Source organism: Pantherophis guttatus, chromosome 2 (assembly GCF_059756535.1).
Source record: "Pantherophis guttatus breed Tessera chromosome 2, ASM5975653v1, whole genome shotgun sequence".
NCBI lineage: Eukaryota > Metazoa > Chordata > Lepidosauria > Squamata > Colubridae > Pantherophis > Pantherophis guttatus.
In genome coordinates, this window is record NC_142064.1 from 104,368,703 (window position 1) to 104,384,350 (window position 15,648).

General features: G+C 47.3%; 1 protein-coding gene, 1 long non-coding RNA gene and 1 pseudogene across 51 annotated transcripts in view; 2 read left to right on the forward strand and 1 right to left on the reverse strand.

Annotated features, from left to right (window-relative positions):
- ADGRL3 (adhesion G protein-coupled receptor L3) overlaps positions 1-15,648 on the forward strand; it is a 624,693-nt gene that overhangs the window by 293,065 nt on the left and 315,980 nt on the right. The window lies entirely within an intron of this gene.
- Positions 1-15,648, reverse strand: part of LOC117661861 (uncharacterized) — a 64,965-nt gene that overhangs the window by 7,945 nt on the left and 41,372 nt on the right. The window lies entirely within an intron of this gene.
- On the forward strand, positions 13,768-14,859 carry LOC148115235 (uncharacterized; annotated as a pseudogene).

The window sequence follows — 15,648 nt, forward strand, 5'->3', positions numbered from 1 at the left end:
CGTTTTGAGGGTAGGAGTTGAAACAGTTTATGTCCAGGATGCAAGGGGTCTGTAAATATTTTCACAGCCGTCTTTTTGACTCGTGCAGTATACAGGTCCTCAATGATTGGGGACCTGGTTGGTAGCAATTGTTTTTTCTGCAGTTCTAATTATCCTCTGAAGTCTGTGTCTGTCTGGTTGGGTTGCAGAACCGAACCAGACAGTTATAGAGGTGCAGATGACAGACTCAATAATTCCTCTGTAGAACTGTATCAGCAACTCCTTGGGCAGTTTGAGCTTTCTGAGTTGGCACAGAAAGAACATTCTTTGTTGTATTTTTTTAATGTCGTTTTTGATGTTAGGTATCCATTTTAGGTCTTGAGATATGTAGAACCTAGAAATTTGAAGGTCTCTACTGTTGATACTGTGTTGTCTAGTATTGTAAGAGGTGGTAGTATGGGAGGGTTTCTCCTAAAGTCCACCATTTCTACGGTTTTGAGTGTGCTCAGTTCCAGATTGTTCTGGTTGCACCATGAGGCTAGTTGTTCAACCTCCCATCTGTATGCAGATTCATCATTGTCTTGAATGAGACCGATCACTGTTGTGTCATCTTCAAATTTCAGTAGTTTAGCAGATGGATCGTTTGAGATACAATCATTGGTATATAGAGAGAAGAGAAGTGGAGAGAGCACACAGCCTTGTGGGTCCCCTGTGCTAATTGTACAGGTATCTGATGTGATTCTGCTTAGCTTCACCTGCTGCTTCCTGACTGTTAGGAAGCTTATGATCCATTTACAAGTGTGTTCGGGTACCGCTAGCTGGTTTAGCTTAGTTAGAAGAATGTCTGGAATGATGGTGTTGAAGGCTGAATTAAAGTCTACAAAGAGGACCTTTGCATAGGTCTTTAGAGATTCAAGATGTTGTAGGATGTAGTGCAGAGCCACATTAACAGCATCATCTGTTGATCTATTTGCTCGGTGTGCAAATTGCAAGGGGTCTAACAGAGGATCCATGATGGTTTTCAAGTGAGACAGCACTAGCCTTTTCATAACTACAGATGTTAGAGCAACTGGTCTGTAGTTGTTCAGTTCCTTGATGGTGGGCTTCTTCGGCACTGGGATAGTAGAGTGTTTGAAGCAAGAAGGAACATAGCACATCTCTAGTGATTTATTGAAGATACGAGTGAAGATGTGGGCTAATTGGTCAGCACAGACTTTTAAGGAGTTATCTTGTCTGGGCCTGGAGCTTTTCCTGGCTTTGTCTGTGAAATAGGTCTTGCACTTCCTTTTCTGTGATCACTAGGGGTTGTGAACCCAATGGGATGGGATCAGCTGTAGAAGGTTTGGCTGTTGTTGGTGTGTCTGAGATGGGGGTTATGGAGATAGGTGGCTGTCGTTTCCTTTCAAACCTGCAGTAAAACATGTTCAGGTCATCTGCCAGTTGTTGATTTCCTTCAGCCTGGGAAGTAGGTTTGCCATAACCGGTGATATTTTTAAGAGTTTTCCACATGTTTGCTGGTTCATTTGTTGAGAACTGATTCTTTAGCTTTTCAGAGTAAGTTCTTTTTGCTGCTCTGACTTCCCTTGTTAATACATTTCTGGCCTGATTGTACAGCTTATCACCTTTTCTGTAGGCTTCCTCTTTGGAACGACGTAGCTGCTTAAGTTTAGCTGTGAACCAAAGTTTGTTATTACTGTATATTCGCAAGTTCCTGGTTGGTACACATAGGTCTTCATAGAAGCTGACCAGGGATGGGTTCTAAAAATTTTTACTACTGGTTCTGTGGGTGTGGCTTATTTTGTGGGCATAGCTTGATGGTCATGTGACAATTCTTTAGGATTTAGCAGAGGTACTGGTCTACCAGGCTTTTAACTGCTTGCAGAGCTGTACCGATCTACTCATTTGTTTTTGGAGGCACTGGTCTACCCATTTATTTTTGCAGGCACCGGTCTACTCATTTGTTTTTTGGAGGCACTGGTCTACCCATTTATTTTTGCAGGCACCGGTCTACTCATTTGTTTTCTTTTAACAGTGATCAGCTGTAGGGCGTCTTTTTGAAGCCCCACGGCAAGAGTTTAAACAGTTTTTTTCCCTCTAGCCAATCAGCTGGGACTCAGGAAGCAGCAATAGATTGGGGGTGGGGCCAAATAAAAGGTAAGAATAATGCAGGGGGGACAGGGGTGCAGAACCGGTTTGTTGACATCATATCGTCACAGCTACGGCTCGGCGGAACCGGGCCGAACCAGGAGGAACCCACCACTGAAGCTGACATATGATGTTACAGTATCTGTGAGTTCATCTAAGTCTGCAGAGGTACTTTAGAAAACATTCCAATCAGTGCAGTCAAGGCAGGCCTGTAGCTTTAGGTTTGCCTCCTCAGTCCAGGTCCTCACTGATTTAATTGTTGGTTTTGTGGTTTTAAGTCTTGGCCTGTAAGCAGGTACAAGGTGAATCATGCAATGATCAGTGTCCCACAGCTGCTTGTGGTAAAGACCAATTAGCATCTTTTAGTGTTGTGTAGCAATGGTCTAAAGTATTCTTGCCTCTAGTGGGACAATTGACATGCTGAAAGTATTTTGGTAGCTCTTTCCTTAAGTTTGCTTTGTTTAGATCTCACAAAATAATGGCCAGTGAATCGGGGTATTTGGCTTCAGCCTCCATAATCTGGTCAGCTAGAGTTCGTAATGTCTTGTTTACACAGGCTTGTGGAGGGACATAAACAGCAATTAGTAGAAATGAGGAGAATTCATGAACAGTAAAATGGTTTACAATTGATAAGTAAAGACTCTAAGTTTTCATCACAGAAAATTTCCGCTTAGTTCCAGTTTGTATTTTCCTCTAGCTTCCAGTTTCAAATAGCTTCCATCCATTGCTTCTTATCCTGCCCTCAGGTGCTTTGGAGAATAATTGACTCTTTCTTCCCTGTGACAGCCCTTCAAGTATTGGAAGATGGCTATTATGTCACTCATAAGCCTTCTCTTTGTTAAGTTAAACGTACCTAATCCACTTAACCATTCATCATAGAGTTTAGCCTCTGGACCCCTTAATCAGGAGTGAAATGTTCCCGGTTCGGACCAACTCGGGCGAGTAGGTAGCGATGGCGGCGGGCAGTTCGGAGAACCGGTAGCAAAAATCCCTGCCCCCGCCCCCCATGCCCAGCTGAGCCGCGCAATCATCAGAGCCTTTTTTTCTTTTAAATGGCTCTGACGATCCAAGCTGAGTTGCCTGCTAACCGGTAGCAAAAATCCCTCCTTCCCCCCCCCATCCCCAGCCTCCAGCTTGCTTACCTTAGCTGCTGGTCACAACGCCTGCCTTGCTTTGCTTGCTGTAATCCCTGCAATCCATTGCATCAGCAAGCACCTGAATCTCCCTGCCTGCAATCAAGCTCATCAGTGAGCAGCTCTATCTGCCTTCCTGCCTGCCTTGCAGGGGTCTCCAACCTTGGCAAGTTTAAGACTTGTGGACTTCAACTCCCAGCAAAGCTGGCTGAGGAATTCTGGGAGTTGAAGTCCACAAGTCTTAAAGTTGCCAAGGTTGGAGACCCCTGTTCTATTGGGTAAGTTTTTTTCCCCTTTGGGAGCTTTAAAAAAATAGTTAAATTGGGGTTTTTTTAGTTGTTCTTTTTTTAGACCTAGCCATTTAAAGTTTAGGAAGTTTTAAATTTAGCTGCTTTTATATAAAAATTAAAATAAATTAAAATAAAATAATATTTGTGCAGCTTTCTGAGATTTGGTGTATTTCTGTAGTGTTTCACTCTAACTACACAAACACACAAAATCTCACAAAGCTGTATATGGAATTTTGTGTGTGTAAAGTGTGAAAGTTGATTTTTCGGGCTTTTGGGGGTTGTGTGAGGTTCCTGCTTGTTGCAGGGGCCATTTTGGGTCTAGCACAGCTGCTTTTACATTGTGGGTGAGTCAGTTGTGTTGTGTTGTGTTTTGTAGGTTAAAAAAGGGCAAAGAAGTGACATTGACTTGGCCACGCCCACCCAGTCACCTTACCACCAAGCCACGCCCACTAATTAAGCCACGCCCACAGAACCAGTAGCAAAAAAATTTAGATTTCACCCCTGCCCTTAATCCTCTTTGTTGCTCTTCTCTGCACTCTTTCTAGGGCCTCAGCAACTTTTCTGTACCATGGTGACCAGAACTGGATGCAATATTCCAAGTGTGGCCTTACTGGTGCAATAATAAAGGACACTATTACTTCTCGTGATTTTGATGCTATCCATCTGTTGATGCAGCCTAGGACTGCATTGGCCTTTTTGGCAGTTGCAGCATACTTCTGGCTCATATTTAAGCAGTGATCTAGTAAGACATCTAGTACCCCCTATTCTGTACCTGTGCATTTGGTTTTTCTCACCACTGAACTGCATCTTATTGCATAGGGCCAATGCTCAAGTCTGTTAAGTTCCTTCTGAATTTCGACTCAGTCATTATCTTTTGCTGAGTCCAAATTCTCAGGGCTTATCTGGCCCTGAGGTAAAAAGCAAGAGATCAAGGTTGTTACACTGCACACTATTTTGTTCCTACTTTGTTCCTACAGCTAGAATACTATATACTTAAATATTTCAAATTTTGTTCTGCTGAAGCATGAAACACTGAGTCATTATTATCCAAGCAAGCAACACCACAGAATACTGTAGGAGAGACTTGGGTTTCCTGGACTGAAGAAATTCAAGAGCTACCCTTAAAAAAGAGGAGGCATATTGTAGTGGTGGTATTCTGTATTAAGGGAACTAAGACAGCTATGAGCAAGCGTGATATGATGTTGCAGGAGGTATATTGTTTTCCAGATGTCTTTAAATAGGATGTGGTTACCAAGACTGTTTAAACCATTGCCAACTCTCCTCTCCTCTTGATTCATGTGAAATTCAATGAAGATGGTCATAGCTTTCAAATAATTGTGAAGACAGCAAGGCCTGAAGCAGAGGGATGAAGAAACTAGAGGCACAGGTGGTTTTTCATCAAACCATCATAAAAGTATCATTGATGCAAGAAAAAAAAATCATCCTGGATATGCTAAAAATTGTGTTAAAAATCTACAGTAACTGAGAAAGAAAGGTTTGGCCCATATTAGTCTCATCAGGAGGATGTTATACTACAGACATGTCAAATTCAAGACCCGTGGGCCAGATCTGGCCTGTGATGTCAGATCTGGCCTGCGGGGCCACCCTGGGGACAGCAAGGGGCCGTCCCCCACTGCCTCAGCCCCAGACCACCCCAGCCTGACCAAGCTGGGCGCTTCATCTAAGTGCGTGCATAGGAGGCAGCAAGCGCACGGGGGCTAATGCACAGCTGACCTGTGCTGACCTGTGCTGTGACTGAGCACCATGTTTCCCCCCAGGCTAACCATGTTCTGGCACTGGGTGGCCACCATGAATTTGTAGTAGAGCAGCACATAGAGCACACCACCAGCACCTCTGCCACCTCCATAGCCCGCTTGCCGGCCCAGCCCCACCTGCTGGCCTCATAGCCCATGAGCACTTCCCTTTCACTGGGATGGCCCCCTCTGTGGGAAAGCCATGGCCACCGGGAGCACTGCCACCTCTCGCCCTCCCCTTGTCCCCTCCTACTGGCCTTCTCTTGGTTGTCTCCCATCCTTGGTCCTAGGGGACTCCCTGGCCACCAACAGCCTTCTCTCCCTCCCCTCATCCCTTCCTCAGCACGGAGGAGGGGAGGGAGGGAGGGAGGGAGGGAAGGAAGGAAGGAAGGAAGGAAGGAAGGAAGGAAGGAAGGAGAAGGAGGGAGGCAGAGAGGAAAGAAGGAAGCAGGGAGGGAGTTGCAATGAGAGGGAGGGAGAGTCTGAGGGAAATCCTGCCTTAGCACTTGGCCACCAGCAGCCCTTTCACCATCCCCTTGCCCCTCCTCCTGGTTTCTCCTGGTGGTCTCCCATCCTACAGCTGAGGATGCTTTGCTTACAATGCTGGGTCTCCTCACAAGGAGAGGGAGTGGGCCTTCTTCTCACTCACACACTTTTCCCTCTCATACCCATCATGAGCAACTGGCCAAGGAGAGTGAGCACAGCAGCAGAAGCCTTGAAGAGGAGGTAAGCACAGCTGAGCACCCCCTTGGGGAAGCAGGGCTGGGCTACAGGATCCTGGTGCCCCAGGAGCTTGAGGACCAGGCAGTGCATTTTCCCTCTCCTGCCCAGGGCACACTGCCATCCAGGGGTCCGCATGGCTTAGAGGGACAGCAAGGTTCCTCTGGTGGACAAAGCTTTGATGCTTGTCCTGGTCTTGCCCTCCTACACTGGAGACCTCTAGATCCCCCCTCCCAGCCTCTCTCCCCCCCCACCCCTGGCAGGAGTCTGCTGCATGTGGAAGCTCAGAGGAGAAAGTTTTCAGGAAGCAGTTTCCCCTGAGTCCAATTTCTGCCTTGACAGATCTCTGGAGAGGAGGACAGGGTGGTAGGGGAGCTGCATGAGGGAAGGCTGTCCCAATAAGCCAGCATCCTTATCACGCACAATTAGAAACAGGGATTCCCTTTCATGAATGGCCAGCCTCCCTCATGCAGGACCAGGGAGAGCTGCTCCCCTTCCTTCTCCTCTTGCTCTCCAGAAACACGTCAAGGCAGAAGTTGTACTCGAAATTGCTCCCTACAAACTTTCTCCTCCGCGCTTCCACACGCAGCATCATCCACCTCCTGCTTTGCTGGGACTGGACAGGGAAATGACAACAATGTCTGGGATTGGGAGAAGAATGTCTCCTTTGGTGTGCTGTGCACATGCACACACATGCGTGCACACACACACCATTTCCAAGTTTCCACATCTGAGCTTGCAAACTGCCAATCATGCCTGGGCTTGGGGGAAAGGCCCTCTCCTTCTTCTGTGGATAAAAGTCCCCAAACTTGGAATGCGGTGTGTGTGCACACGCACTTAGCTGCCAGCAGTTTGGAGATGCAAGGAGCTTGTGGGGCACCAAATTGTCCCCATGTCAAGTTATCCGGTGCAATTTGTTCCATCCCAATCCAGCTGTCCTGAGTCAGATGCACCCGTTGAGCGGTGTTGAACTGGCCACATCCACCTAGTCGCGGTGACCCAGCTGTGACCACTGAGCCATTCCTATCCAGTCACTCCCATCTAACCACTGAGTCGTCATAGTCTTAGTCATAGTCTTACATGCAACTGGCCCTTTGTGGGCAACCATAATGCTGATGCTGCCCTCAATGAAATTGAGTTTGACACCCCTGTCATACTAGAACATATGAAGAGGGCAGCAAAGCTCAGAACTGAATATTCACCAAGGAAGGATACAAAGGGAGAAGCAGGAGGTCAGAATAGGGCTTCAGAGTGGGGACTCAAATCTATGGTTTCAGAGATTTGAATATTGCATAATTTATTAATTGCATAAAGCTATGCTGAACAGCAGTGAGACCACAGGATTTAATCTGTGCATTATTGCAGGCTGAATACTTTAATATGAATGACTCAACTTGTGATTCCAACAAATGAGGTGAGTACTTTGAAGAACAAACATGTAGAAATACAATATTTTTAAAAATAATAGAGACCTGAAAATAGAGAATAGCAAAGAATCAAACTTAAGACAGGAACTCTGCAAAAACAAAGAACAAGCGTTAGATCATTTCACTCTGCATGGATATATTTCATCATTCATTTATATGACTTTAAATAAGTTTTTAAGTCCTGAAATGTATATGAATGCTGATGAAGCATCTGAAATATGAACATGCTTCATGTTGGTTAAATAACCTCTGCTTCCCAATTCTAGAAAGATGGATACCAAATATGTCTTTTATTGTATTATAAAATATATAAGCATTAAAATATACTTACCTAATAAAGAAAACTCCATAAATAAGCAATAAAGCCCTTCTTGACTGAAGAATATAGGAATAAAGAGAACTTTTCCTTCTCTTTTAATAAAAGACTGAAGCAGTAACCAAGCAATAACAGGTGACCACCTGGCACTTTGGTTAGATTTTTTATTTTAGAAAATTTTTGTACCTGAGGTGTAAGAGTAGAGGAAGAAATTACACCAGGAGATTCAAATGTGGCACATGGACAGAGCTCAATGGACACCCACCCACCCACCCACTTCATGCCAGAGTTCCTGATAAAAAAAACTAGGAGTTTGGTAGATCAATATCCATGCAATTGAATAGGAATGGTTGAGTTCTTAAATTCTAATGTAAGAGTTATTAAGTATTCTAGCAAGTTTAGGATATTTCACTGTCGCAGTAATATCAGTATGGTGACTGATGCATATTGTACCAGCAAGGAGACATGAAACACTTGGCACCACAAGACAAGCTGGACCAAAATTGAACTGCAAGATGCTCTATTTTGATCTTACTGTATAAAAAGGTCTTCTGACAAGCTATACAAATGTTCTGTTTTCTCTTTTAAAATCTTGTGTAAAACATGCTACATTTGACTGTCTTGTTTTGATCATTCCTATCAAGGAGTGTATTCACTTTGATAGCTCCTGAAACCATTGCCAGCAATTTGTCATATTTGATTCAATTTTCTGCTTTCAGGCTTTACAGCCATGATGACTGTAGGAGATTGTTAACTCCCTGGATTTCCCTCTCTTTTGAAAACAAACGCAACAGCACCATTTATGCTTTCTGTGGTGTGTACAATTGTAACTTAACTATTTGAAATTGAATATAAATAATGGTCCTCCTAACTATTGCATGCTTTTTGTGGAGGTCCCTGCCTTCTGGCTGGTCCTGCATTTGTTAGTGTGTTGTTGTTACCATTATTTTCTAGTTAGGAAGGAATACTATGTGCATTGACCAGAAGAATTAGAAAATTAGATACCTTGAAGTAGGTACTCCTGGATAAATTTGATAGAGCGGTTTTTAATAGCATTGCCCTGAAATAGTTTCTGTGAACTCAAAATTGACATTTAAATGCTTTCACTATAATGGGTAGCTTCAGCGGCATCCCCAGGGTAGGCATGGAGGCAGAATGAAGCAGCAGCAGTCCTGTGCTGCTGTGACACAAGGTCCACTCCTTTTGTATGTGTGTCATGATAGCCAAATATGGCTTTTTCAGGCTCGTGTGCATATTTTCCAATGAGACAAACTGAGACAGGAAGATCATTTTATTACAATTTATCAGAATATTCAGACAAAAGGGATTCCTCATTCAAAGAGGGAACCCCGATCCTTAGCTTACATCCCCTTCTAACAAAGAAGCCTGAAACAGGAAAGTTGATTGGACAGGATAATAGCATACATGTTTATTAAAATGAGGTCTGAAGGGGAATAAATTGTAAGGAGAAAGGTTGTGTAGGGTTCACAAAAGAGATAAGTCAGACCCCAATTTGTACTAACAAACTTTTCTTATTAGGAGCTGGTCTCCAGCTTGTTTATCAGTTTAGGAATGTTAAAAGCTTGAACATCACTTTAAAAGAAAGAATATAAATCAGATTAAAATACAAAATAACTATGTTAGTTAACAAATTACAAAACCCATGTTATTTGCCCCTCAGTCATGACATCACACACTCTGGATGCTCTAAACAGAATTTGAAAGAAGTTATTTCCACCTTGGGTAAATACACGTCTCATCTATTTATTAAAACAGACACCTCTTTTTCCAGGCTTCCATACAAGCTAGGGGAAGATGCCACTGCCTTAATGAATCCAATCATTACATCAGCGTATCTTTAATGCAACTCTTAAAGAAGCAGCATAATAGTTTCGGGCTCATGTGGAAGCCAGGAAAATAATGAAAGGGCTGTTTATTTATTTATTTATTAAATTTATATCCCGCCCTTCTCCCGGAAGGGACTCAGGGTGGTGAACAGCCAAGAATTAAAATAACATACAATATAAAAGTTAAAATAATTAAAAATAAATTAAATTAAACGGCCGCCCCAATTTAAAACCCCTAGCAATACAATTAAAAACCCCCTAAAACCTATTCAGGCCAGGCCGGCTTGCTGAAATAAAAAGGTCTTCAGGGTCTTACGGAAAGTGCGGAGATCCGGAATCAGCCGTTTTCCGGGAGGTAGCTCGTTCCAGAGGGTGGGTGCTCCCACAGAGAAGGCTCTCCCCCTGGGGGCCACCAGCCGACATTGCTTGACCGACGGCACCCTGAGGAGGCCCTCTCTGTGAGAGCGTATTGGCCGGTGGGAGGTTATCGGTAGCAGCAGGCGGTCTCGTAAATACCCTGGCCCTAAGCCATGGAGCGCTTTAAAGGTGAGAACCAACACCTTGAAGCGCACCCGGAAGACCACCAGGAGCCAGTGCAGCTCGCGCAGGAGAGGTGTTATATGGGAGCGCCATGTCGCTCCCGTGATCACCCGCGCGGCCGCATTCTGGACCAGTTGGAGCCTCCGGGTGCTCCTCAAGGGGAGCCCCATGTAGAGAGCGTTAGCGTAGTCCAGGCGAGAAGTGACGAGAGCATGAGTGACTGTGCATAAGGAATCCCGACTCAGAAAGGGGCGCAACTGGCGTATCAGGCAAACCTGATAAAAAGCCCCCCTGGCCACGGCCGTCATATGCTCTTCTAAAGACAGCTGTGTGTCCAGGAGGACGCCCAAGTTGCGAGCCCCCTCTGTGGGGGTCAATGACTCGCCCCCAATAGCCACCGATGGCGCCAGCTGGCTATATCGGGATGCCGGCATCCACAGCCACTCGGTCTTGGAAGGGTTGAGTCGAAGCCTGTTCCTCCCCATCCAGACCCGCACAGCCTCCAGACACTGGGACATCACTTCAAGGGCATTGTTGGGGTAGTTTGGGGTGGAGATGTACAGCTGAGTGTCATCAGCGTACAGATGGCATCGCACCCCAAATCCATGGATGATCTCACCCAGCGGCTTTACATAAATGTTGAACAGGAGTGGCGAGAGGACCGACCCTTGTGGCACCCCACAAACAAGGCACCTCGAGGTCGACCTTTGCCCCCCTGCCAACACAGACTGTGACCGGTCGGAGAGATAGGAAGAGAACCACCGCAACACGGTGCCTCCCACCCCCAATCCCTCCAGCCGGTGCAGCATGATACCATGGTCGATGGTATCAAAAGCCGCTGAGAGATTTAATAGGACCAGAACAGAGGAGCAACCCCTGTCCCGAGCCCTCCAGAGATCATCAACCAATGCGACCAATGCCATTTCCGTGCTGTACCCAGGCCTGAAGTCGGACTGGCACGGGTCTAGATAGATGGTTTCATCCAGGTACTGCGGGAGCTGTTGCGCAACCACACTCTCAACAACCTTCGCAATAAAGCGAAGGTTGGAGACAGGACGGTAGTTAGCCATAACAGCCGGATCCAGAGAAGGCTTCTTAAGGAGGGGCCTCACCACTGCCTCTTTCAAAGCAGGTGACAGGAAACCCTCCCCCAAAGAAGCATTTATAATCCTCTGGAGCCAGCCTTGCATAACCTCCCGGGTAGCCAGTACCAGCCAGGAGGGACACGGGTCCAGTAAACATGTGGTTGCATTTAACCTCCCCAGAATCCTGTCCACGTCTTCAGGAGTCATAGGATCGAACTCGTCCCAGATAACATTCTCAAGACCCGCCTCAGCCACCCCGCCGAAATCTACCCAATCAGAGTCCAAGCCTTCCCGATTCTGAGTGATTTTATCGTGCAGATACTGTGCAAAATCCTCCGCCTGCCCTTGCAAGGGGTCCTCCCGTGCTCCCTGATGGAGGAGGGAGTGGGTCACTCTAAACAAGGCGGCTGGGCGGTTATCTGCCGATGCAATAAGAGCAGAAAAGTAATCACACTTTGCCGCTTTTATCGCCACTAAATAGGTCTTAATATGAGACCTAATTAGTGTTCAGTTGGATTCGGAGCGACTGGCCCTCCAACCACTCTCTAGGCGTCTTTTCCGGCGTTTCATCCCCTCAGCTCCTCGGTGAACCAAGGAGCTGGGCAGGTGCGACGCCGGGTCAGAGGCCGCAAAGGCATGACATGATCCAAAGCCCCGGCAGCCATCCTATCCTAGGCAGCCACCAGATCTTCAGTCGAGTCGTGAGCCAAAGCCTCAGGAAATGGCCCAAGCTCCCTCTGGAATCTCTCCGGATCCATCAGGCACCTGGGGCGGAACCACCTAATCGGTTCCACCTCCCTGCGGTGGGGTGCAGTGGTCAGAAAGTCCAGCCTCAGGAGAGAATGGTCAGACCATGACAGGGGCTCAATAGCTATATCCCCTATAACCTGGCCATTCAACCACTGACCAGAGACAAAAACTAAATCCAGAGTGTGTCCTCCCGTGTGAGTGGGGCCATGAATTAGTTGTGTCAGGTCAAAGGCTCATGGAAGCCATGAACGCCCGGGCCACCTCAGACATCTCACCAGCTGATGGCAGGTTGAAATCCCCCCATGACCACCAGTCTGGGGGTATCAACCGCCACTCCGGCAATAACGTTGAGAAGCTCGGGCAGGGCCGCTGTCACGTGGCAGGGAGCCAGGTACGTGATCAGCAGTCCCATCTGCATCCCATGGCCCCACTTCACCAGGAGAGACTCACATCCGGCTATCTGTGGTACAGTGGTCTCCCTCGGATCAAGACTTTCCTTAATGACAACTGCCACCCCCCCACCCCTACCCTGGGCCCTCGGTTGATGAAATGCTCAGAAACCTGGTGGGCACATTTCTACGAGGGGGACCCCCCTTGGCCCAGCCAGGTCTCTGTAATACCCGCCAGGTCCGCTCCCCCCTCCTGAATTAACTCGCAAATGAGGGGGGCCTTATTAACCACGGACCTGGCGTTGCACAGCATCAGCCTAAGGCCTGGGCTCTGAAGCTCTGGACAACCCGGGAAACGAGACGAGCCTTGGGGGTCGAGGCATGCCATCGCTTGAAGACAGAGGGTGCGTGCCCCCCCTAACACGATATGGTCCCCTGCTCCCGCCGTATCTGCCCCTCCCAACCATGGTCCTGATGGAATCGCCCTCTTCCATACTTACACTAAGCCCCTCCACACCCGGCTCCACACCTCCCAGTTCGTGCCCCTGTGCCAAGCCTGACCTATCACCCTCCCTCCCCTCCCCCTCCCCAAACCCCTTAAAAATTTACACAAAGACAATTTTAAAAAACCCCTCAGCCCCCGTAGGACTAGCAAAGTGATGCTACTCTTGCAAAGAGTCTAAAGCATTTCTTCCAAATCATTTTCAAAGTTTGCTGCTTTCATGGGCAATGCTTGCCTCAGAGCTTTTTCTCTTATGTATACATGTTCCTGTCTCACAAAAAAGATCTGCATTTTTTGTGAACTACCTTAGCTCTGTAACATTGTGCCTTTTCAACCTATTCCCCATTCAGAAGAGAAAAGTGTTACGCTTCTTGTCTGTGCAGTAATGGTGTGGTTATGTAAACCTGAAACAGTTTTTCTCTGTCAGAACAATGTTTGTTTTCATGTTTTTAACTGCTCATTTTATTGTGGCTTCTGAGAACCTCAGCACAAACCCTAATAATTTCTATTTCAAAGTAATAAGGACTTCTTTTTAAGTAAGGCAGTGAATAGCTCTGTGCCAAGTGACCCCCAGTAGTACAACTAGTATATAAGCCTCAACAGAGCAAAACTGTTATGTATGTATCTATTTTGTGCGGGAAATTCAAATGTAAAGTGAATTCTGATTGGTTCTTGGTCGCCTCTGAAAAGTATATAAGGAAGGCTGTTGCCTGTGTTCTTTTGCTGAAGTCTCACCCTGAATTAAAGAGCTGTTGTCACTAGCTTGCTTGTGCCTCTCATTATTCCCGCGCTACAACATTGGCGACGAAGGTGGGATAGAGGCCACAAGAAGCAATTCAAAAAGAGCTCTGAGTTTCAGCCAGGGTGACTAGCGAACACAGAGACACGGCATGTCTGCCTACGTTCCGCCAAAACCCTTCGACCCAACCCGAGAGAAGTGGGGATCGTATCTGACCAGGTTCGAGTGCTTCTTGGAAGCGAGCGAAATGCAAGGGCTCTCAGCGAACAGAAAAAGGGCCCTGTTCTTAAGCCACTGCGGGCCAGACGTATTCGAGATGGCCGAATCCCTCTGCGAGCCAACCCCAGTCCAGACGGTTCCCTGGGACGTCCTACAGGCCAACCTGAGAGCTCACTACGCTCCGGTTCCATCCAAATTCGTACAGCACTACGAACTCCGGCAACGAGTTCAAAAAGAAGGAGAGCCGGTCAGCGCTTATGTGGCCGCGCTTTGAAAAGCCGCAACACATTGTGACTACAGAGATTTGGACGACGCACTGCTTGAACAATTGATTTGCGGGGTTCGAGATACCCGGTTACAAAGGCGTCTTCTAGCCAAGCCAGACCTAACGCTAGCCGGCGCGCTAGACAAAGCCCGAGCACACGAGGCATCAACAAAAGCTTCGGAAGCACTGCAGCGACCAAGTTCAAGCAAAGACGGGCCGAAAATAGCCCCCGTTCACAGAGAAGAGGCGCGAACCAGCACAGAGGAAGAGTCGAACGAGGACGTCTTCCATACAGAAAAGAAATTGAGTGAACAAAGCCACCGCCACAAGAACTGTCCTAGCTGCGGCGGGGATCACGAGAGACATTCGTGTAAATACAGAGAAGCCATTTGCAGGCGTTGCGACAGGAAAGGCCACCTAGCACGAGTTTGCAGAGCTCAATTTCCGCGTAGTCGAAAGCCATGTGACTACCGCGACCAACCAGAGCCGGCTTGTTCAAAACAGCCAATCAAAGATAACGGTGCGAGAAAACGGCACGAACCTCAAAAGCAGGAGACCTACAGCACGAGAATCGGCCAAGCCAGCACAACCGACGATGAGAAAGTCTACACGAAAGTAGAAATCGATGGCAGACCGTGCGAAATGGAAATCAACACCGGGTCTACGTTATCAATCATGTCCTGGACAACACTCAAGGCGCTCCTGCCCAAGTTCCAGAAAACCCAGCTGTCCCATCAGAAAATCCGCCTCCTCAACTAGCAGGGAAACCGAGCTCCCGTTGAAGGCGTAGGCATGTTCCAGGTCACCTACGGCGAGTTCCAGAAAGAGCTGCCCCTGACCGTCGTTAGCAAGCCCCTACCAAGTCTACTGGGCATGAAATGGTTCCGAGCCCTCGGCATGGGCTTCACGGGTGTTCACAGCATCAGCGGATCATCCCTCAAAGAAACCCTTCTCCACGAGTTTCGGGACGTTTTCGAAGAGACTCTAGGCAAGTACGTGGGGACCCCAATAACCTTTAATTTAGACCCCAAAGTAGCGCCAATCAGACTGAAAGCAAGACAAGTTCCCTTTGCTTTAAAGCCCAAAATTGATGCGGAGCTCTACAAGCTCATTAAGCAAGGGGTGCTAATTCCCGTAGATCACGCTAAGTGGGAAACCCCAAAAGTCATGCCAGTCAAATCGGACGGCTCAATTAGAATTTGCGCTGACTATAAGTGTTCGATTAACAAGGCATTGCAACAGAGCGCCTATCCGGTTACAATAGTCCACCATCTACTGCACTCCCTGGGGCCTGGCAAGCTATTCGCAAAACTAGACCTTGCGCAGGCGTACCAACAACTGCCTGTAGATGACGCTACGGCAGAATCACAGACAATAGTAACTCACAGAGGTGCCTTTAAATGCACCAGACTTCAGTTTGGGGTCAGCATCGCCCCTGGGCTCTTTCAGAGCACAATGGAGCACCTTCTACAAGGCCTCCCGGGTGTTGTCCCGTATTTTGCCGACGTTTTGATTAGTGGCCAAGACGAGACTCAGTTACGCCAGAGG